Below are 23352 nucleotides of genomic sequence, written 5' to 3'. Positions count from 1 at the left end.
GACACGGGAACCAATGCATTTATGTTGAAGCCATAGCTGGACGGTGAAATGCATCTCTGCAGTGTGAAATGCACTTTGTGCTGCTTCCCAATTTTCCAGTGACAGAATTGACAAAGCTAAGCAACAGGGAGTAAGATGGGTGAGAATTTGTTTTGCAATATTTTACAATTACCAATTTGCTGAACTTGATATATCCCAAAACTAACCCTTTTAAGCAAGCTTTGAGAAAGAGAGATACAGATAGGTATACCTGATCAAATGTTCGTTGGTGCAAATATCATGCATGTCATAGCAGCAATACAGTGCATTTAGCCATGTAGACAAGGTCAAAAGAATCTACTGAAGTTCAAACTGACCATCAGATTGGGAAAGAAAGGTGATTTAAGTGACTCTTAGCATGGTATGTTTGTTGGGATAAGACAGGCTGAGCTGAGTACTTAAGAAACTACAACTGATCTACAGGGATTTTCTATGGTTTACAGACAAATCCAAAATAGAGAAAATATCCATGGAGTGGTAGTTTTCTGGGTGCTGAATGTTGTTGCTGCCCATCTTTTGATGGGCAAACTGCTTCAATCAGGGGAACACACCATGTCTCAGAGTTCAAATTATATCACTGTACTCAAATGGCCTCCAGAGTCACTGGATCTCAATTCAATAGAGAATATAATAGAACGAGAGATTCACATCATTAATGAGCAGCCAACAAATCTGCAGCAACTGTGTGATGCTATCATGTCAGTATGGACTGAAATCTCTGAGGAATGTTTCCAAAACCTGGTTGAATCTATACCACAAAGATTTAAAGCAGTTTTGAAGGCAAAGCAGTTCAACTTGATACTAAGAAGGCGTACGTAATGAAGTGACCAGTGTATGAGCACTGATACGCCAAAGCTAGCTCGAGTTATTTGGTAGTCGTCAGTGGAGAAGAATTGAATCAGTTTTGACAAGCACAACAGGCTCGCACAAGCATCAAGCAACAAGTATTTGTGAAGTCTTTGCAACCCGCAACATGTAAAACAACTGCTATATTTGTATATTTACTTGTTTCGCAATGTTTTGAAATGTACGAGCCTAAAAGAAATAGATAAATGAAATAAAACTGCAGTGGAAGATTTTGCCACTCGAGGTTTCCATGTACTGCATGTATGTGATGGTCAGCAGTTTATTCAGATCTTTCAAGGATACTGACCAGTTTCCTTGACAACAGAGTGCAACATCTCAGCCATTTTCTTGTCTGTGTCCTTGGTGATCAAGCCTAACACTAATTAGGATGATTTATGGGTTAAAAAAAACATTGGATCCATTTTCCTGAAAGACAGAGGCAATACCTCGCTTCCTTTTTTTCCACTGACCTTCACCGTGCCTGCTTTGGGGCTGTATTCTGGATACTGTCAGTTGTTTTAAACAGATGCCTGTTGTTGATTTTGATTTATTTACCCCTCCTCCATCCTCATACTCTTGAAGAGTCTACAGGCCCTGTGCTGGGGGGAGGCTGGATGTGTATGCAAGGCTTTGCATGTGTGGAGATGATGTCAGCTTTATACAGTATGAGTAAAGACAGATGTGTTGAAGACAGACTGTGTCATGAGTACAGGCACAGTCAAGGGAAACGTGCTGTGCTGCACAAAAGACTGCTTGCTTTACATCTACACACTAAGCATTGTGCAAATGATGGTTTTGGCTCAAAATCTGAAGGATTTTATACATTTCATGTCATAGCGGCATCATTAAATGAAAAAAAAATTGCAGTGTCCTGATTTCACTCTCAGAAAATGATACTTGTTTGCAGCTTTAGTTCATAAGCTAAGAAGAACTAAAAGAAAATATACCACACTCTTGCTCAATTCAATAAACTCGCCTCATTTTGCCTCTCTACGTCCATTTTTGCTCTGCTATGTTTGCCAGTGTCAGCAAAATGTCAGATATTGCTATGAGAGTGTCTTTCTTTATATTTCTTCATAATGTAAAATCAAAACAAAGTAAATATGGCAGCAGAAACAATTCAGAAACAAGGGAGTGTTCATTTTCAGTGCTTTACACTCCCATGGTGTGGGTGATGAAATTTGACAACAGAAACAGCCCCACATGTGCCCACAAGAGTGTAAAGAACATGATATCAAGTTTTTCCAGTTACATCCCGCCCCCTCAAGGCTTGTGAGAAGAGCCTGGGAAAATGTCATTTCGTCATCTTAAGTGAATGTACACTCACCAACCATTTCATCAGTTATATGTTGCTAGCACTGGGTTTGACCTACTTTTGCTTTCAGAAGTGCCTTAATTGTTTTTGATAATGATTCAACAAGGTGCTGGAAACATTGCTCAGAGATTTTGGTCCATATTGCCATGAAGCGCAACACAGTTGCATTGCACAACCATAATGGAAATCTCCTGGTCCATTACATCCCATAATGTTCTACTGGATTTAGATCTGGAGTGCCAAATGAGTAAAATGAATCTATTGCCATGTCCTGATGCATGCTCAGTCATCCAGATGAACAAAAACAAGTTTTGGGGAATCCATTGTCATGTCCAGGAAACCAGTTTGAGCTGATTTGAGTTTTAAAATGTGGTCATAATAATGAACATGGTCTGCAACAATACTCAGGAAGGCTGGAAGAAAGGCATTTACACAATCCTCAGTTGATAATAAGGGGACCAAAAACACCAAGGAAATATCCCCCACACCCACTGCACCAGTACCAGCCTAAATCGTTGATGAAAGGTAGGATGGATCCGTGCGTTCATGTTCGTGTGCTAAATTCTGACCCCACCATCCAAATGTTGGAGCAGAAATCAAGACTCAGCAGACCAGGCAACATTATTCCAATCTTCAGTTGCCCAGTTTTGGTGATCCCGTGCAAACACTAGCCTCAGTTTTCTGTTTTTAGCTGACACTTAGTCTTAAGTTACTGTAGCCCACCTGCTTTTAGATTTAACGTGTTGTGCGTTCATGGATACTGCTCCTGTTGAGACCCACAACAATAAAAAGTGAATACATTTTTAAAATTTCTAATGTAGATTCCCAAGTTCTCAAAGTCACTAAATCAGGTTGAAAGTCTGTGAAATGTGTTTAAAATGTTGCACCAGATGCATTTCCATATGAGTCCATGCTCAGCGAAAGCGTGCAAAGCAGACACCATGTGGGATCCTGATGGAGAAAGCAGGGCTCAGGTGCAAAACTATAAGTCATTTATGAAAGGAGCAAAGGGTAGCCATCCACAATAAGCTTGTGTTTGAATATATCTCTCAGTGTAATTATATATTTACTGAAAGGCTGGAACAAGCTGATGCTGTCAGCCAAGCAAGTAAAAAAAGATGATTTTAATAAACTCCAGAAAAAAAAATGTTAAGGGTTAATCCCCCTCAGCAAAAAATTACATAATATCTCTGTGATCCACATAAGCATTATAAATATGTGTTGCTTCCTACTACATGTAATATATATATAGCATGTTATTTATTATGAGTCAAGTGGAAGTTTGCCTCTCTGAGAGATCTAAGATACAGCAATACTGTGTGGGGTTAAAAATATGCAGCTACTCTTAAAACTACAAGAAGTCTTATTGTAAACAGGCTCGGGCTCTGATTTGCCTTTGGTATCTGCTGGAGATTCCTTTGATATTTTTATGATTCCTCTGAGTACAGATAATGTTATTGTGGCTTCTCATGACAGTCAGATGCTCCATAATATAGAAGAGTCTTATTAGTTGAAGCCTAACAACCCACATTTTTATTATTATTAACCTTTATTTAACCAGGAAAAGTCCCATTGAGATTAAAAACCTCTTTTGCAAGGGAGTCCTGGCCAATCTCCTAAAGAGATGGGCACTGATAAGCAAAGTCCGCCCTGATAGCAAGATCCTAAAGGCTGGCTGAACAACAACTCAATGAGAGGAAGTTTTGACAAATATAGGCGCGGTCACAAGAGACTTCATATGAGGTTAATGTTTTGAAGTACTGTCATTTTTGGATAAAGACCAGATGGGAATAAACACACACACATACTGGCAGGCTGAATTTGCAACAAACTTTCAAATAACTGCAAGTACATATGCTTTAAAAAAAAAAGAAAGAAAGAAAAAAGAGCTGGCATATGTTCATGAACAGGCAGGCACATACACGTTGCACATACTCGTGAAAGCCATCACGGTGAATGACAGCTTATACATTGGGTGCCGTTGAATGGAGGCCACAAAGTGACAGTGCGTAACTCCCATTGCTCAGCCAAGTATAAAGAGATTTGATGGAGCATCTGTTTGGAGAGTGCTGAAACAACAGGCGGAACAAGAGTGGAAAGCTGGACCAGACAGTCTGCACATTGTCACGCGGCTTCAAATTATAACCCATAATAGACACAACAATGGAAAATCACGTTTACATAAACAGAAGACTTACAAAATTAAAATCAACACATCATGCAATATGAATGGGCTTCCTTAATACATCTTATATTATTAACTAACGTTGAAAAGATCTGCAACAGCTGTTACAGATGTGAAGGTCGGGTTGTGTGTGTGTGCGAGAGTGTGTGGGGAAGGGAGGGGAAGAAGGTAAAGAAATGAAAGGTAATTTGTATCAGGAGGAGCAGAACTGTCATTCAGTTGTAACGTGGCCTTCACCTTGTTGTCAGCTTAATATGATTGTGTGTCACCGCAAATGACAGAGCATCTGTTTGTGGCACACAAGAATCAATACTCGGGAGCGAAGTGTCATTTATCTTGTTACGCACTGACTTTGAAAATAAAAAGCCCCATTTCATCCTGAATGTGAAGAAAAGGGTAATTACACAAAGGAGCACTCATAATTATTAGCTCAATCTTAAATTATTCTTAAAGATATTCACCTCCATGAAGAAACACCATTTTATTAAAGTTGGAGGAAAAGCATTAATTATCTAGAATGTGTTTTAATTCTAAGCATATGTTTTTATATGGTAGTTTTCAAAAAGCTGTTATTGATCTCTAATGTGTTTTTAATTAAGCTGCTAAATAGAAAATAAACACAGTAAAACAGCAAAAAGTGAAATCATTTATTTTAAAATATCGAGAAGTAGAAGCATAACCACTGCTTGAGCCAAGAAGCTTGTGAGGTGCACAGAAACATCATCAAAAACTCAAACTTCACATGTCAAGAAGGACAAAAGGAGCTCCACAAAAAGTGAAGAATTTTGAGTTGAGAAATAAATTGCTTTTGACACGTTCTTCTTTTTCTTACACCCAACATTTTTATTTGCAATGATTCAGGACACTTAACATTTCTACAAAGCACTTTCTATTACAGCTCAATGTAGTAACAGTGGGCCATCAAGGTAGTAACGTGGAAATGGCACTATTACTATTACTTAATTACACAAGTAAATGTCAAGTAATATTGATTTAGTTATCTTGAATCACCAGTGCTTAATGTGTAATATTGCACTGAAATGTATGTATTTCAGTAGCAACTGGGGGTAAAAAATGTGGAAACAAACATATCCCTTCAAGGCAAAATCAACTAATGAAGTAACATATTGTCAACAATATGATAATCAGCAATATAATGATGGTAGCTCTGCATGTAGGTAAAAATGTCAATATTACAGTTAATTCAGTGGCTTTTTACCCAGAACACTATGGTAGTCAGTGGCTGCAAAATGCAAACCTGTGTATTTCTAATTCTTTCTTACCTGGAAATATTTGATATTTTCTGTGTAATAACCAGCAATGAAGGCTACAAAATGTAAAACTCCCTATTCCTATTAATTTTATGTTAATATTAAATTAACTTATTACCCTAATATCACCACATTATTATTATTGAGCTGTAAAAGAAAATGTTACAGATTCCTAAACGTATAACAAAAGTGAAGGACTGATGTTAAAGAAGAAAATCAACCTTGTGACCTTTTCCAAAGCTCTGTGGGTATGTGAAAATGTTACTTCTCTAATGAGAGGAAAGAGGGTAGCTTCTGGACATCTGCCAATACATTTTCATTGTATAACGTATGCTAATCCTAGTTGTCTTGGTATGTATGCCAATAAGTTCCAGAAAGTGGGTGGAAAGAAGTTTAAACTTTGTATACTAGTTGCTTTATAAACCTGTCTGAAAGATGACATGGTTGTGCTCCTTGCTCCATTAGCCTCTCCGTCATTGCTCTCCCTCCTCGCTCTGTCTTGCAGTGATTTATGTAGGAGTGGAAAGACTGCAGTGTTGCAATTTGTGTCCTCTCTGTATGTCACCCGAGCGGTCCAACTATTTAAACGGTCTGTAAAATAAGACATCAGTGCAGCAATGAAACCTGTGCAGCATATTTTAAGATTGCTGCACCTACTCACATACGAATATTGATTTTATTCATATGAGGAATAAAACGTTCAAATCTTGATGATCCCCAAAAATTCCTGCCAAACAGAAAAGACATTCAATTTTAGTTTAAGTTGTTGCACAATGTGTTGCGCAACATTCAAGTGCTGCACATTGCAGAGTACTTGAAGATGATGGCATACAAATTCCTAAAGTTTTGTTTCTGCAATACTTATCTAACCCTCGATTAGATTTTTATTTTATTTGATCAATTTTTTTGCTAGGAGATTATTTTACGATGTCGTAGCCAATATTCAGGACAAAAGAAAATCACGCTCAGCATCTCGGTGTGAAACGCTCCTCTGCTCCACACTGAACATTAAAACAAGGGAGAAGCAAACCAGCATAGACTCTCAGGCTGGAGCTGAAATGAAACAGGTGCACATAAATTAGTTAAATAACAATTTACCTTATTCGGTTTTGGAGAAAATTGGAGAGAACTTTGCAATCTGCCATTTAGCCTTTAATTGTAGTTTCACTCTCTTCATCTATTTATAAATGTGGGGATGGAAGTAACATGCACATCACAAAAACATTACATTTTTATTACAGATATTTTACATACAGTCTTCACTTACTGCGCCTGCAGTCATAACTTCCAGTTAATTGTAACTCTACATGATTTGAAAAGTGTACCAAATTCACTGGTTGCGTCTGCATAAAATGAAAATTATGCTGATTGTGTCTTTATTCTGTCTACATCATGCTGTTGAAATACAGATACAAGTGCTTTCCACTTCGTGTGTGTGTATACTTGGGAAGACTAATAATTCAAATCATCTCTAATAATTTTTTATATGCTGATGATTTGTTGGTATTTATTAAAGTATAAACTGCTGACGCAAGTCTAGTGAGTCTGCGATGAGAAGTCTGAGGCTATGGTTTATTTCTCCACTGCAATTTAAGGCCCTTAAATAAAAGTCCAATTTTTATATAACACCAACGTCAGTTCAACTGCTTTTTATAAAGGTGTACTTGCTGCCACAAACCAGACACACTTTGAAGTTGTTTTCAGAATCAGAATCAGAATCAGAAAGGGTTTTATTGCCAAATGTTGAGCAGGTTTACAACATTAGGAAATTGCTGCGGTGCTTCAGTGCAAACATACTGTCATAAATTTCCTTTAAGGTATCACAACTGCTTTACTGTTTCAAAAAACAGTGAATAAATCTCTACACCAAGTTTGAGTGTTTGTCTGGCTAACTCAGCAAGCATTCATTTAAACTTGGTGGGTATAACACTGAGCAGTGTAAACCTTCATTTCTGGCTGATCTGATTTTAAAAACGATCCAGTCTGGTCATTACTTGCCTCCGTCTGCAAGGCACGTACATATGACAGGATCACTAAACATTATGAGATCCTGAGCCTGATGAAACAGGCTTTTCAGGTCTCCACAAGACGTTCAGGTTGTCACACCCTTCATTTCTCTCTCTGTTCCCATCTTGCTTGCAGCTTCTCTCGCTGTGTCTCTGTAACACACTCTGTGCCTTTCTCTCATTCATACACATATTTTTTGTGTCTTGGAGAAAGTTCGATTGCAGGAGTGGAGACAGGTGCCTCGAAACCTGAGCAGAGCTTCACCAGCTGTAACCACTTCTCCAATCAAACCTCCATCATGTTCTCAGCTGTGTTCTCGCCAGAGCGTAGACTTTTCTCATGCACAGCTTTAGTATAAGCAGATTCTCGCAACTCTTCCCTCAGTATACTGCTCAGTTTAATTCATGTTTTCTGTGTCCTCACTTCTCACAGATGAGTCAGCTCATTTGCAGACCTCCTGCCCCATCCGCCCCCTTTTGACTTCCTGGATTTCTTTCTCCCTGGCTCCCCTCGGTATTTCCCCCTGCCAGGTTCATCCCAGCATCGGGTCCACAGCAACCACCAGCTTTTTTCCACCCCAGCCTGAGTTTTTCTGTTAGTTGTTTTATTTTTTTTTTAACTGTATGTAAAACTGTTCCTGCCTCTGCTTCTGTGCCAGCCTTTAGTTTTTACTTCCCTAGCTTTGGACACATTTGGCACTCCATAGTCGCCTTCTATGATGGTTTCAAGTATAAAGCAAATCAGATATTCTAACGACCAGCTTCCCAGAAGGAATTTGCGTAAATGTAGTGAGCTACATCATTATGAATTTATGGTGTAGTCTAACACCACCCTTGGGATTGTTTTGCACTCAGTAAATCAGTGTACAATGGCTAATTTACTGAGAGTATTCATCATCTCCAGAGGATTGATCCTAATATTATAACAGTGTTTCTTCTGAACCCATCACAAAATCCATCACACACAACAAGTAATAAAATCTAATGGGACAATTTCCATGAAATTTACAGAGTAAATTAGTGCCAAACTCGAATGATGAAACTTATTCTATTTGTTGACTCCATGTCTCTGAAAGGCTGTCTTTTCATGAGTGGAATGAACAAACCTGAGTTCTGTTTTAGTTTATTATTCTACAGAAAATTCCACAGTGAATTTCAGCTGTAAGTTGTCCAAGACTTGCACATATGCTTGTGCTTCAATAAAACAAGCCCAGAGCAGCAGTATAAAATCAATATCTTACACCTCATAAGCAAAGAGAGACAGACAGTATTTGTGTTGGGCCTTGTTTTGTCATTACATCATTATGAATTCATGTAAAGTGCTTTAATTATGCACAAGGCCAAAGCTTGAAGGACCACCTTAAATATTTATCGATTATAAATGCCGTAATTCATTATAAACCTTCTTTGTTCATGACTGGTTTACACTTTTGCTTCAGTTAACATTCCAACATGTTTGCAGTCACCCTCTGCTCCAGTAATACTTTACAGGCTCTATATTAGTAAAGTTTAAACAGTTTATAATACAGTGCTAACAACTGTAAAACAACTGTAAACATCTGCACTGCACTACAGGGGTTTCAAGTGAAAAATGTGCTCTTTACAATATAGGTTTTGCCGTCATGTGAATTTGGCTTTCCCACAGGTTATATGACACTTTATTGTTATTACATAACCAAGCAATAATAGCAAGTAACTGAAGAAATGGTCCGTGAGAGTTTGCGCTACACTGAATTCCTCTGACTTGCTTCGTTACATTAAATGAAGCACAAAGTGAGCATATAGGAACATCTGTAGACTGGATGGTTCTTATTCTAACCACAGCTACAGCAGTGATCCCAGGATGTGGAAAAAAAATAGGTCTAATTAATTAATGATCTGACGCTGAGCTCCTCTATTATCTGTTACTGCAGAATTAGTTTCCATTTTAAAATGCATATTTTCTAGGTCAGTATATATTGTTTTGAGCAAAGCCATTTTTTCTTGCATTCTTTCTGATTTGTATGAAAAACTGTACTGAGCTGCATAATGGAAATATGATGAAAATCAGACCAGCCATAGTTTGAGCCATAGTGATCCTGGTTCTGTAATTATGAGGATTTTTTTTCTCTCCCTGAGGCTTGGATTTTATCCTCACTGGAGGAAGATCAATTGTAATCATTTGAACTCTCCATAGCAATGAAAGTGATGGAAAGCCTGCTTTCAGATGCTGTTTTCACAAGCTCCAATAAATGCTCCATGACGATCATATCTGGTTATTGATACATGATAGCAAACATTCACGATCAGCAAGAAAAATAACTCTGCAGCCTTATTTTCACAATATCTATCTATCTATCTATCTATCTATCTATCTATCTATCTATCTATCTATCTATCTATCTATCTATCTATCTATCTATCTATCTGTGTATCTGTGTATATGTGTGTGTGTGTATATATAAAACAAACACCCAGCACGCCCCTGCGGGCGGTTTATCCTTCAAGCTCGGGTCCTCTACCAGAGGCCTGGGAGCTTGAGGGTCCTGCGCAGTATCTTAGCTGTTCCCAGGACTGCGCTCTTCTGGACAGAGATCTCCGATGTTATTCCCGGGATCTGCTGGAGCCGCTCGCCTAGCTTGGGAGTCACCGCACCTAGTGCTCCGATTACCACGGGGACCACCGTTACCTTCACCCTCCACATCCTCTCGAGCTCTTCTCTGAGCCCTTGGTATTTCTCCAGCTTCTCGTGTTCCTTCTTCCTGATATTGCTGTCATTCGGAACCGCTACATCGATCACTACGGCCGTCTTCTTCTGTTTGTCTACCACCACTATGTCCGGTTGGTTAGCCACCACCATTTTGTCCGTCTGTATCTGGAAGTCCCACAGGATCTTAGCTCGGTCATTCTCCACCACCCTTGGGGGCATCTCCCATTTTGACCTCGGGACTTCCAGGTTATACTCGGCACAGATGTTCCTGTACACTATGCCGGCCACTTGGTTATGGCGTTCCATGTATGCCTTGCCTGCTAGCATCTTGCACCCTGCTGTTATGTGCTGGATTGTCTCTGGGGCATCTTTACACAGCCTGCACCTGGGGTCTTGCCTGGTGTGATAGACCCCAGCCTCTATGGATCTTGTGCTCAGAGCTTGTTCTTGTGCTGCCATGATTAGTGCCTCTGTGCTGTCTTTCAGTCCAGCTTTGTCCAGCCACTGGTAGGATTTCTGGATATCAGCCACCTCCTCTATCTGCCGGTGGTACATACCGTGCAGGGGCCTGTCCTTCCATGATGGTTCCTCGTCTCCCTCCTCTTTCTTGGGTTTCTGCTGCCTGAGGTATTCACTGAGCACTCGGTCAGTTGGGGCCATCTTCCCAATGTATTCTTGGATGTTATATATATATATAGGTCATGGGTCATGAACAGAAGGAGGCCTCTGCCAAAACAGAATCCTTTTTTGTTTTTTTTTTATCACCCTCTTACGACCATTGCATATAAACATGATTTTGATCTGATTAAATTATCCAGATGCTTTCTGTTGCCTTACTTCTGTTCCAGCTGCAAATGTCCCCAGCTATAATATATATTACAAAAACCAATCCCAAAAAGGAGGAGATAGAGACTCCTCCTTGTGGCTCAACTTCGCCTTCTTCCAAGTTGCATGAAGAATAACAGGGGTGTAACGAGGTCGCTTGAGCAAAACATGTAGTATAAATTTCAGCTTTATTATTTGACTGGCACATTTCAGGCTATGTCCTTTGATGACCCTGATGAAGGCCGCAGGCCAAAACACATTGGTCAAAGTAATAAAGCTGTTCATCATACTACAAGTGTTGCTGGAGCGCCAACCTTGCTTTTGACTCAGGCCAAGAATTCCCTCATAAGTGTTTAGAAAAAATGTTGAACTACTGATTAATTTAGAATGTGTAAATAGCCTATCTGACATTTATAAATGGATGATTAATTATTAAGTGATGTTTCAGAGAGCAGGAGCGTGTATTTTGGAGAAACAGAAAAATACATTTTTGGAGAAAAAAATGTACTCTCACACAATAACATGTCCTGTTATACTTAAGACATTAAAGAATAAAAAACAGACTGATTTAATTATCTTTCATTAAATGTGAAGATGGCAGGAAAATTGTGGGACTGTTAGGATTGTTTTATATAACCATTCATCCATTAAACAACCATTAAACACTTCCTCACTTCTCTGGAATAAAAACCTCATAAGTACCATTTTTAATTATCAGTATGATTTTAATATTAATCAACACAAAACCTGCTCATTGCAGACTCATCTGTGCATTCACATGTGGTATTTGCATTTGTTTCCACATTCAGTGAAATGGCAGCTCAGGTACCTTTATAATGTTACCTGTATGATCTCCCCAGCCCCTCTTTTCATCTCTGTTTTAATCTCAGTTAGAATCAGGGGATTCTAATTTGTTTTTGGTATTATTAGATTCTTTTCTTACATTGTCGGTATATTGGTGCTTGCAAATCACAGGCACCAGCATATACGCTTGTAATGTGCTATATTGCCCTTTTCTTGTCTTATTTTTAACTAGAACTCACACTTTGATCACACATTCTTACAGCACTTTACCTGCCACACATACATGGCCAAGTTAGACTCACCCATTAAAATGACATGCATATTTTTGGACTGTGGAAGGAAGTAGTTGGAGAAACCTCACTCCAGGTACTCCACACAGAAAGATCCCAGGAACCTTCTTGCTGTGAGTAAACAGTGCTAACCACTTGATCGCCATGTCGCCCTATTTCAGATCAAAAGCAGACAAAAGCAGTATAATTTCTTATATATTTTGTGTGTTTGCAATCACTTCAGAAAAAGTGTCAAATTTCAGGTTAAAAGAATTACATTTGTGGTATTTTTCTGTGGTCAAATGTCAAAATGGATCAAATTCGACCTGGTATATCAAGTATCAGTTTGTGAGAGCTAAAACTGTGGAAAGCGATGTTGTTTTCTTAGTGTATTAATGCAATAATTACAGTGAAAAACACCACAAAACAAAAAAGGTAAGTTATGTTCTGTAGTTCTACAGGTATAGTATACCAGGTGTGTGCTGCTTTTCGAAAAAAGAGTGAAAAAAAACCACTGTTTTTAGGAGAGGCTCTGAATGCGCTTTGATGAATTTAATGCACAAAGAAAGTCTGTTTAAAACTGAATGAAGATCATTGTCGCAAACTGGCTCAAAGGACCACAAAAGAGATTTACTTAAATAAAAGAGTATTTATTAACATTAATCATCCGAGACATGAATACCAAAGTGGGTTCGTGGAAGAGAGACAGTGAACAGTTCATCTGAGTTTTTATATCCTGGGAGCCCAGGTGGCTGTTATAGACCCTCCCATCTTAGCTTATTATTAGTAAGAGTAGGCCAATATTTACATGAGACCGGTTGAGTCATGGCACAAGATTTTAAACAATAGCAGACTAGTCTATAATTTTTGGTAACTGAGGTCTAAAGGAAACCAAATACATACAAACATGTTTTGAGTTATTTCACACTTTTTTGTTTACTACATAATTCCATGTGTGTTCATTCATAGTTCTGATGCCTTCAGTGAGAATCTACAATGTAAATGGTCATGATAATACAGAAAAACCATTAAATGAGAAGGTGCCACGAAACTGTTGACTACATTGACTATATAACCCACTTTTATATGGAAAATTGCTGTTTTTTGTTGTCAATAATATCTACTTTTTTAAGACAGATGGGTTTCTGGAACAATCCAGGACATGCATCTGCAATTACTGTTTTTCCTCTTTTGTCAACACGGTCTTGTCAGAATATGTCAGCAGGTGTTTAGCATTATGTGCTTTTAAAAATATGGTAATGTGGTCAGAATAAAAGAACAGTTCCTCAGCTCTGCCTTAAAAGTAGCCATCGCTCAAGTATTATAAATCAACTTATTTTTAAAGCTAGAATGAGCAGAAATTTGTTCAGCATTGGAGAAAAATTTCATAGAACCTTTCAGCATGTTGTAATTCAATTGGTTTGAAATTAAACTAGATTTCTGCACTTCATCTGGGCTTTGTTTTCAGGCTTTAGAAAATCTAGTCCGTGACGGGGGACTTTGGCTGATCACAAAGAGATTCTTTTCAAAGAAACAGTTCCTATTAACTTGTCTCCAAAATTCAGTGGTGAAATATTCTTCAGAAAGAGTTCCTATTCCAGCATTGCCAACTGCAAAGTTATCAGAAAGAAAATCTAAATGAGAGGCTGACAACAAATGTAATAAATTATGTGCTGTAGAGCGTTTCAGAGATTGTGCAATCATCATTGCTCTGCTGTTCCAGTATGTACCTGTGGCCCTCTTTACTTCTGTGCTGTGGCTGCTCAGCTTGGTAAGTGAGGATCTGCTGTTAGTGACGTTAAGGTTGTGGAGACTATTTTGCAGAGCTGTGTTTTGCAATATTGCTCCACCTTGCAGTGTCTGTGAAGAACATTCATCTTAAAGCCAGATAAAAGTTTAATTTTGCAGCTATAAGTGAATGTCTTGACATTTAAATAGCCATGATTTAATGTCTGGATTTTGTTGTGCATTTCTTTATATGGGTGGCTGTAGCTCAGGTGGTAGAGCAGGTCATCTACTGATCGGAAGGTTGGTGGTTCGATTCCCGGCTTCCCCTAGTCTGCATGCCAAATATCCTTGGGCAAGATACTAACCCGAAATTGCTCTCCGATGCATTCATCGGAGTATGAATGTGTGTGAATGTCAGTTGTGCTTGTGCGAATGGGTGTGAATGGGTGAATGCACAAGTTGTGTAAAGCGCTTTGAGTGCTCAGAAGAGTGGAAAAGCGCTATATAAGAACTAGTCCATTTACCATATATATCTAAATATGTTGTTGTTGCTCTTCGTTAGGTAGTATGCATCTGTGGTCAGAAGTAAATACACTCATGGGCATGAATGCCATAGTAATTTGGGGCTTTTAATAATTTCTTTAACATCTTCTTTCTTCATAGTGGAATGATTGTACAGCATACATCTTTTTGGTATGTGAACAAATCTGAATATGTTATGGATTTTCTCAGATCCACACAGGGTCAAAATTATACACACAGGCTAAAATATATACATGTACACTAACTTAAATCTTTTAGGAAGTGGTGCTGAAGGTTCTACAGTGTCTTTTTACTGGGCAAGACCAAGGCCTATTAACTTTTCGTGACTGCTCATTATTGACTACAACTGTTACTTCTCTGTTTGCCGGCATAAAAAATGATTTGTTTGACAGGACTACCACTCAGAACAACGGGAAAGTCCAAGGGACTCAGTGAAGAGCCGAGAAGAATTGTAGTTAGTGTTTATACAAATTTTGACAATCTCTTTGAACTATTTCTAAACCTACAGATTCCAAGTTCAACAGTTCAAACAGTTTGCCATGTCACCACTTTGCTAAGGTCCAGAAGAAGACCCAAACTGTCACCTTCAAATGAGAGGAAATTAATAAAGATGTTCTGGAGCAACCCAGAAACCGCTAAGGCTCCAGCCTGCCTTGTAGTGGAAACTGTTAGCACACCAGCATCAATTTCCACAGTGAACCAAGTTTATATGCAGTGAGAGGGCACAGACCAAATAGAAAGACCCTGTTCCAAAACTGACACCTTCAAGCTCAGCTGTCCACATAGACAAGTCAAATGCCTTTTTGGAGGAACTTTTTATGGTCAGGCGAAAAAAAGATTGAAGAAATTGGTTAGGATCTTCAGGAACTACACAGAAAGCAGTATGACAAGAGTTATGTGTGAAGGAGTGAAACTGAAGCTTTCAAACCTAAGAACACTGTACCAACTGTCAAGCATGGTGGTGGTAGCATCGTGCTCCAGGACAGTTTTGCTGCCAGGTACATGGCATACTGGACAGTGGATTGAATAATCAAGAACAAGTACTGTGCATAAAGCTGAATCTGAACTGGGAAACCAATTTAAATTTAAATCAACCAGTTCTGCCCAAAAAATTGTCATTAGCTCGTTGATGGCTACCAAAAGCATCTGATCAAGGTGCAACTTGTTAAAGAACATTCAAGTAAATATTAGTGGGGTATGTGTTTGAGCTTGTATTTATGGTTTTGACTCTGTGTGGAAAATCCTGCCAAAAATTTAAACTTCACCCAATTCTTGTTTTCTTAAAGTCATTAAAAGTGTGCTGTATAATCATTCTACTCTGGAAAAAGAACAGTTCAAAGAAATCATTAAAAGCCCCAAATTGCTCTAACAGTTGTGCCCATGATAAGTACATGTACACCTCTAACTGCAACTGTAGGTTAGATGAGATCTGCTGCAGTTGTCTTGGTGTATAACACCACAGGGAAAATCCAGAGGTTTTGCAAAGAAGTCCATCCCTCGGCTTGTCAGGGCTATTTTGGCAGCACAGTGTTAGGCAGGTGGTTCTAATGTTGTGGCTGACTGATGGAGAATAAAACTTTTTTGACGCAGCTCCCTTCTAAACCTTGTCAAATACTTACATGGCTGACTTGCATCCATTTATTCTGCCTGACATTGTTTGTAGTTTTATTTATTGAGCTTAGAGGAATTGAGGCTTTTTGGATTTGGGTTTGTTTGTTACTTCAGGGTTAGCTTAGGTGAAGTCTGTACACAGTTGGGACACACAGTTGTGCAGGTGTTGTGAAAATAACATTTTTCTTCCACAATGAAGAGGCTCATTTGGTTAGTTTTACTGTTACACGCACAGAGCAGCTTTCATTTGGTATCAGCTTATCAATGTGTATCAAGTGAATCCATATTGTCTTTTCATGGGGCAACCGTGGCTCAAGAGTTGGCAGTTCGTCTTATAATCGGAAGGTTGCCGGTTCGAGCCCCAGCTCTGACAGTCTCGGTTGTTGTGTCCTTGGGCAAGACACTTCACCCGTTGCCTACTGGTGGTGTTCAGAGGGCCTGGTGGCGCTAGTGTCCGGCAGCCTCGCCTCTGTCAGTGTGCTCCAGGGCAGCTGTGGCTACAATGTAGCTTGCCATCACCAGTGTGTGAATGGGTGGATGACTGAATGTAGTGTAAAGTGCTTTGGGGTCCTTAGGGACTAAGTAAAGCGCTATACAAATAAAGGCCATTTGCCAAAAAACGGTATGTACACAGTAAAAGTGACAAGATCTTACTTACTTCATCTATGATTTCAGTAAAAGCTTTCCTTACGAGTCCATGGTCTTAGCTGCTTGTGGCTTATTTTGAAAATTTTCCCAGTGGAGACATCAGGAAGGATAAAGCAGGGTATGCTTTAGGATGGGCCAACTTACCTACTGTGTACAGCGTCCCTTGGTTTCTGAGTCAGATCCATCCTTCGCTTTTCACATCCGGTTTCAAAATACCAACACCAACACCATAGCAACTGCTGAAATGCTCTGCTTAAGACTTCAAAATGGGACTTCACTGAGAAAATATCCCTCTTGGTGTATGAGGTCAGCAGCAGGGCCTTTCTCTCATTAGAAATGGGATATTCACACATGCAGTACTTGTTCAGTGTTCAGTGTAGATTTTACGAAGAGTATAGTTCAAAGTCAACCACAGAAAACAGCATTAACTGTCATTATCCAATCACCTGTCAGAATCCAAGTGAAGCTATGACTAATACTGTGCAGTTTACTCCCTGCCAATTCTCAAACTGCAAGGAGAGAGGAAAAAATCTGATTTAAATTATTCCCTGAATACCTAATTATTTTCTGCAGCACCCTGGTGACATTGTCTGGTGTGACTGGGGGTCCCTTTAACGACAAAGCACATTCACTGAGAACAGCTGAAGGGATAATGACTGGACCTGCAGCGCAATTGTTTGACTACAAATACATATTATGGTGCACGAGCTGGTTTGAGAAATGCGTTGGCCATTTTGTTCTGCTTTGTGGCTGTAAATGACAGCTCCATTAGTAACCTCAGCAGTCTCAGATAAAAATGACATGTAACTAAATCACTATTTGATGGTTATTCAAATGTCACCGGAGTTTTGCGTGAGATGTGTGTGAATGCAGGAATACAATGAGGAGTGTGGAGGAGAATGAGGAGGGTTAGGAGTGTTTAGTCAAGTCAAAATAAAAGCAGTTCTCAGGTCAGAGCTCAGGTCATGGTTTAGTTAATATTTTCCATAATCAACATAACAATGGATAGTATTATTGTGAAATGTGCAAGGTTGAGCCACTGATTTTTTTGGAGCAGACAGAGAAACTGCCAATATTTAGAACAGCTAAGAAGCTCTAGCTGTTTTTGTTTTCTTTTTCTTTTTGTTAGTTTGTTTTTTGTGGTGAAAACAAGAGCTTTAAAGTGATTTAAAAAAAAAACAAAAAACAATATTTTCCACTTTCCATGTATGATATGTTTTCTTTTTAGATACAGTACTGTTCAAAAGTCCCATTTTTTTTTACATTTTGCATGGAAAATGGTACATAATTGCAACAAATTATGGAAGCATGTGCAAATATATCTGCAAATACAGTAGAAACACAGAGTTTGTACAACTCTAAAAACACTCGAAGGTCAATCTTTATTCTTCAACACAGCCTGAATTCTCTTAGGCAAGCTTTCTTGTATTTTCTTCAACAAACTTTCAAAAGGACATTCCAAGCTCTTCTTTAGATGTTGGATCCCTTTTGTTCTGTTCTCTGTCAAGATGATCCCACACTGCTTGAATAATGTTGGGGTACAGGCAATCCATGACTGATAGTGTTCCATTGTGTGTTTGTTAGCTCCAGGTATGTTTTTACATTGGCAGCATGTTTGGGATCATTGTCAATCTGAAAAATGAAGACATTGCCAATCAGATGATTTCCAGATGGAATTGCATGGTGGATTAAAATCTGACAGTAATTTACCGTGTTCATAATTTTTCTCCATTTTGACTACTGGCTGAAATGCAGCCATGACAGCGCCTCTATCATGTTTTACAGATGGTAGACACTCACAGTCATACCTCTCTCCTGGCCTCCTCTGTGCATACTGAAGATGATTTGAACCAAAAAAAATTCCAATTTGGATTCATCACCTCCTCAAGACTGGCTGCCACTGATTTCCAGTCCAGTTCTTGTGTGATACTTCAGCCATTTCTTATTTCCTTAAGAATGGTATTTCACAGCCACCCTTCTACTGAGCCCATTGTCTTTTTGTGAACAGTAGACAGAGCAACTGAAGGTCTAGATGCATCTCTCAGGTCACGTGTGAGAGCTTTCCTAGTTTTTTTCTCCTGATACTGCTCATTCACTATTATGTATGTAGACACAACACAGGCTCATCCTTTGAATTTGATGAAATTAGGTGAAAATGGTCATGAAAAAAGGAAAAAGAAAGTCTCGCTCCCTGGAAGCAAAATATGAAGAAATGAGGGTTGGCTCAAGACCTTTGCACTGTACTGTATAGCGTTTGAATGATGTGCTTTTACGTCGCTTTAACTCGCAGTTTATGCAACATCCTAAATTTTTGTACAGGTTTGTACATATGGTAATCCGACTGAGTGCTTCTACTCTCCAAACTTGCTGTTGCTGCTCATTTCCACATTCGTAATGTGAAGAGCTGTCACTGTGGACTGCTGTATTTGCTCACTCGAGGCAGCCCAATTTTACCGGTGTGTCTAGAGGAACCCTTACGCAGTCATGTCAAGATTATTGCTTGAGATCATGTTCGTGACCAGGCACCTTCCTGACTCAATAACACACTCATGAAGCTTAAAACACCTCATTTGACAACCTAGCAGGTGTTTTATGTCAAGTTTGTTCCCGGTGACTGCAGCTGCTCCTTTCTTTAAAAGAAATAATAACTTGTGCAGACAGAGAGCAAATGACTCCTGCTAAATGTTTTATGACACCACAGATGATCTCTAGAGTTGAGTACAATTAAAAATTTCATCCAACTACTGACTTTTTTCAGCTGTTTTTTCCAAATGACCTATTGTTACTTCTGTTGCATTGGCTGAACTCAAGCCACTGAGTTAAAAATTGTCTTCCTGAAAAAGAGAAAAAAAAACTGAGAGAAGAAACAATAACACCCTGTCCGTTTGATTTAAGTGTATAATGCAGGCTTACATGAGCAAATATTGATGTGGAAATTCTGTATTTATATGTTGCCATGCAGAGCACCACACGTGAGAGCAGTTCCCTTATAATCAGTAGGAGTAATACAGTCACATGGTATTTATTTCCAAATATAATATATTTAATAATCTCATCTGACCAGTTATGCAAAGCATTAAGAATAATAATATTATTTAACATCTGAACCAGTAAATCCAGCAAAATTCACTCTAATTGATTTGAGGCAACTCCTTGCATCTATCCTCATCCTGCCTATTAGTGACATGGAAAGAATTTAACCCAGGACTTGCGCTCTTTTCAAGCTCTTAAGACTACCATGACCTGCAGGACCGAGAACCTACACAGACATTTGACCCAGAAGTTTGATTAAAGATGTGCTATTGGACACTTATTTTATTATCCATAGACTGGTCACATGTAAACAGCAATTACACTTTGAAAGCCTATGATTCTGTGTAAAATGGGCTAAAGATGCTCTTGTGCTGCTGTTTAGAGTAGCTTTTAGATGATTAGTGTGGATTGTTATCCACACTTCTCAGTGATCTCATATATTGAGACGCTTGCTTCTCAGTGAGTTGATCCGTAGTCTCACAGGTCATAATCTCATAGATAATCCTTCAGTTACTCCGTCTTTGGATGACTTAACACCACTGAATGCCAGGCTAAAAAAACCCATTTAAAATAAAGAACACATAATGCTGTGATATAATGATAACAAACACAAAAGTGTGTTGGAAAAGTAAAAAGGACCACATGATATAATAAAAATATCACTGAAACACAGTTGAGTAATGCCGTAAAGTGAGGCAATGAACTATGGAAGAGAAACTAGGATCTTTTGTGTACCTATTTTCTTTGCAGAACAGCTGAATCTCTGTTTATCTGCACATTTTGGCAGCGCCTGTAGGTACACTGACAACTTCTTACAAACTGTGATTGTAATTCTAATAAATCTTTCTGCAGAACTTCTTTGCCAACAGAGAAAGGGATTCTGGTGCAATTAAATGAATGCTGTGATTGCCTTCTAGCTACACTTTAGTTTTAAAAAAGTCAGCTGGTATCTTTCCTATGTCAGTGTCACTTTGCAATGTTATGTGACAACCTATATTTCACCTCTAATACGTGCCTGCCGGGTGGGGTTCCTTTTCTCCCGACACCCCCCTGTTGAGGATCATATGATGCTCTTGTGTTGCTTTGTAATGTTTTGCATATGGCTCCCGGGCGAGGATCCAAACTTTGAGTTGAATGGTGTTTTTGTTCAACATGGATCATCCCAGAAGAGAGCAAGAGTGCACACGGCTCCCTCAAACAAGCCTGTCAAGATGTCCGTGGAGGCCCAACGCCAGCACACCCCACCAGGCAGCTGCTGCCTGCCAGGCGCCCATCTACAAATAATCTACTGTGGGAGGAGGTGTCAGTCTGTTCTGTCAGGGTATACAGTGTGTATCCAATTCTGAGTGAATGGTTCAAAGCTATTGCACAAAGAACTAGGTAATAATAAAAATCTCAATAGTGTTTGTATTTAAGCAAACTGAGCCAGTTCTGAAATGTAAGCCACATTCTGTGACTTCCATGTAGGGATTACTGAACCTAGCAGGGACTTGCTCCGGGGTCCAAGAAAGAGAAGCAAAACAGTGTTCTTTTTTTTTCTTTTGAAAATGACTACAAAGAGACATAGAGCAAACCACAGCATTTACACAACTACAAATGTAACAAACAGCTATAAATAAACACACAACTACTAGAATGGGTGCAAAGTAATTGCAAAAAAGAGACATGAAACCACAAAGAGACACAAGATAACTAAGAAAATGGATGCAATGTGCATTTCTGCAGATGTGAAATGTTGTAACACAACCACAAAGAGATGCAAAAGGGCTACAAGAGTTGAGGTACAAAGAACCATATTTTGGAGATATACAAAATTACACTTAAAACATCTAGAATAACTAATAAAAGACGCGAAACAACTACAAAAATATGCAAAATGTCTGCAAAAATAATGAACACTGATGCAAAAAAACAACAACCCTGCACATTGTGACTGCAAAGAAATACAAAACAACTACACCATGATCCAAAACAACTACAAAGAGTTGCAAGAAGAAATGACTGCAAGGGATGCAAGCGTCTACAAAATAGTTAGAAAAATGAATACAAAGAGCCAAAAAAAAAACTATTGCAGAATGACTTTAAAATCATGCATGATGGCTTATTAAAGATGCAAAACAACTACCAAATTATAAAAGTGGACAACAGAATTACAAAGACTTGGAGAAGAAAAGAATACAATAGAAGAGAAAGGCAACTTTACTGACATTTGGGAATGTAGCGTAAAGTGCTTTGGCGTCCATAGGGACTAAGTAAAGCGCTATACAAATATAGGCCATACAACAGTTAGTGCACATCAAAATAAAATTTCAGAGCATCTAAATCTAAAGGTGTGAATATATATGTATTTTTAAAACTAGAATATAGACACATAAGAATATAAGGGCAATATGTCTCTATACACTATTATTAGAAAGGAAAAGTGTACTAGAGGCATAAACAGGTGCAAAACTATTACAAAGAGATGCAAAGACTACAAATAGAAATACCCAACAACAACAAATATAGGTATGTAAAACAAAGGTGTATTCTAGCCATGCAAAGCTGCAACAAAGACATCTGCAAAAATATCATAGCTATATGTCAGTCTGTTTATTTATATAAGGTTGTGCCATTGCATTTATATGAGATGACTCACACATCACGGCACCGTAACAGGTTAGGTATGGGGTGCTACTTAGAGCTTACACAAATAACACACATTTCGGGGTTTTTTGTATTTTCTAAGTGATCTTTTGCAATTGCTAGGTATTTTGGCAACTTTCCATGGTGCATGATTAGCAGCATGCAGTTTTGAACTATTACCGTAGGACACAAACCATCACGTTTTATCATTTCACAGTGAACTGCACTTCTTCTTGTATTACAGAACAGCCAGTCAGTTTTTTGACAGCCCAGTGATCAGGTGGCATGTCATACACCATTAAGCATGACTGCGATCGCTACGGGGTCCATGCTATAAATTCCTAAGTGTTCTGTTCACACATTTTGTTTTGATACTTTTAGTTTATCTCTGCTTTCTTTGACAAATAAAATTGTTTTGACCACTTTTCATAGAAAATGACGATGTAAAATGCTGCATGAAAAACCCCAAGTCATATGGCTTTACCCCCGTTGGAAATTGCTTACAGACAGTCAAGTAAACCGCAATCAGTTTGTATAAACAACACAAGAATATAGCCCATGCTACTGAGCCAATACAGTGTCTCACAGGCCTGGCTGCTGATACAAGTTATATAAATGCTAAAGCGACAATAAGGCAGATCCTGAGAGGTGCCCGCTGGGAAACATGGCCAGCATGCCAACTCTGAATGTCTAGAGCCAGACACTTTGGAGATGTGTGTGCAACAAGCTCTTCCTTTACTTTAATTTGAAAAAGGTCAGTTATATTAACATTTTCAATGTGAGATCACCCCCTTTGATTTAACTGGTGGAAAGTCCAGTCATGATCTGGAAATTTGAAAATGTTGCACTGAATGAAAGTTGTTCTGAGATCTGCTTGCATGCATAAAAAAAACTTTTCCAGCTCAAAGATCAATC

The sequence above is a fragment of the Aulonocara stuartgranti genome (genome assembly GCF_965226115.1).
Source record: "Aulonocara stuartgranti genome assembly, chromosome: 13".
Lineage (NCBI taxonomy): Eukaryota > Metazoa > Chordata > Actinopteri > Cichliformes > Cichlidae > Aulonocara > Aulonocara stuartgranti.
This window is presented reverse-complemented; position numbering follows the sequence as displayed.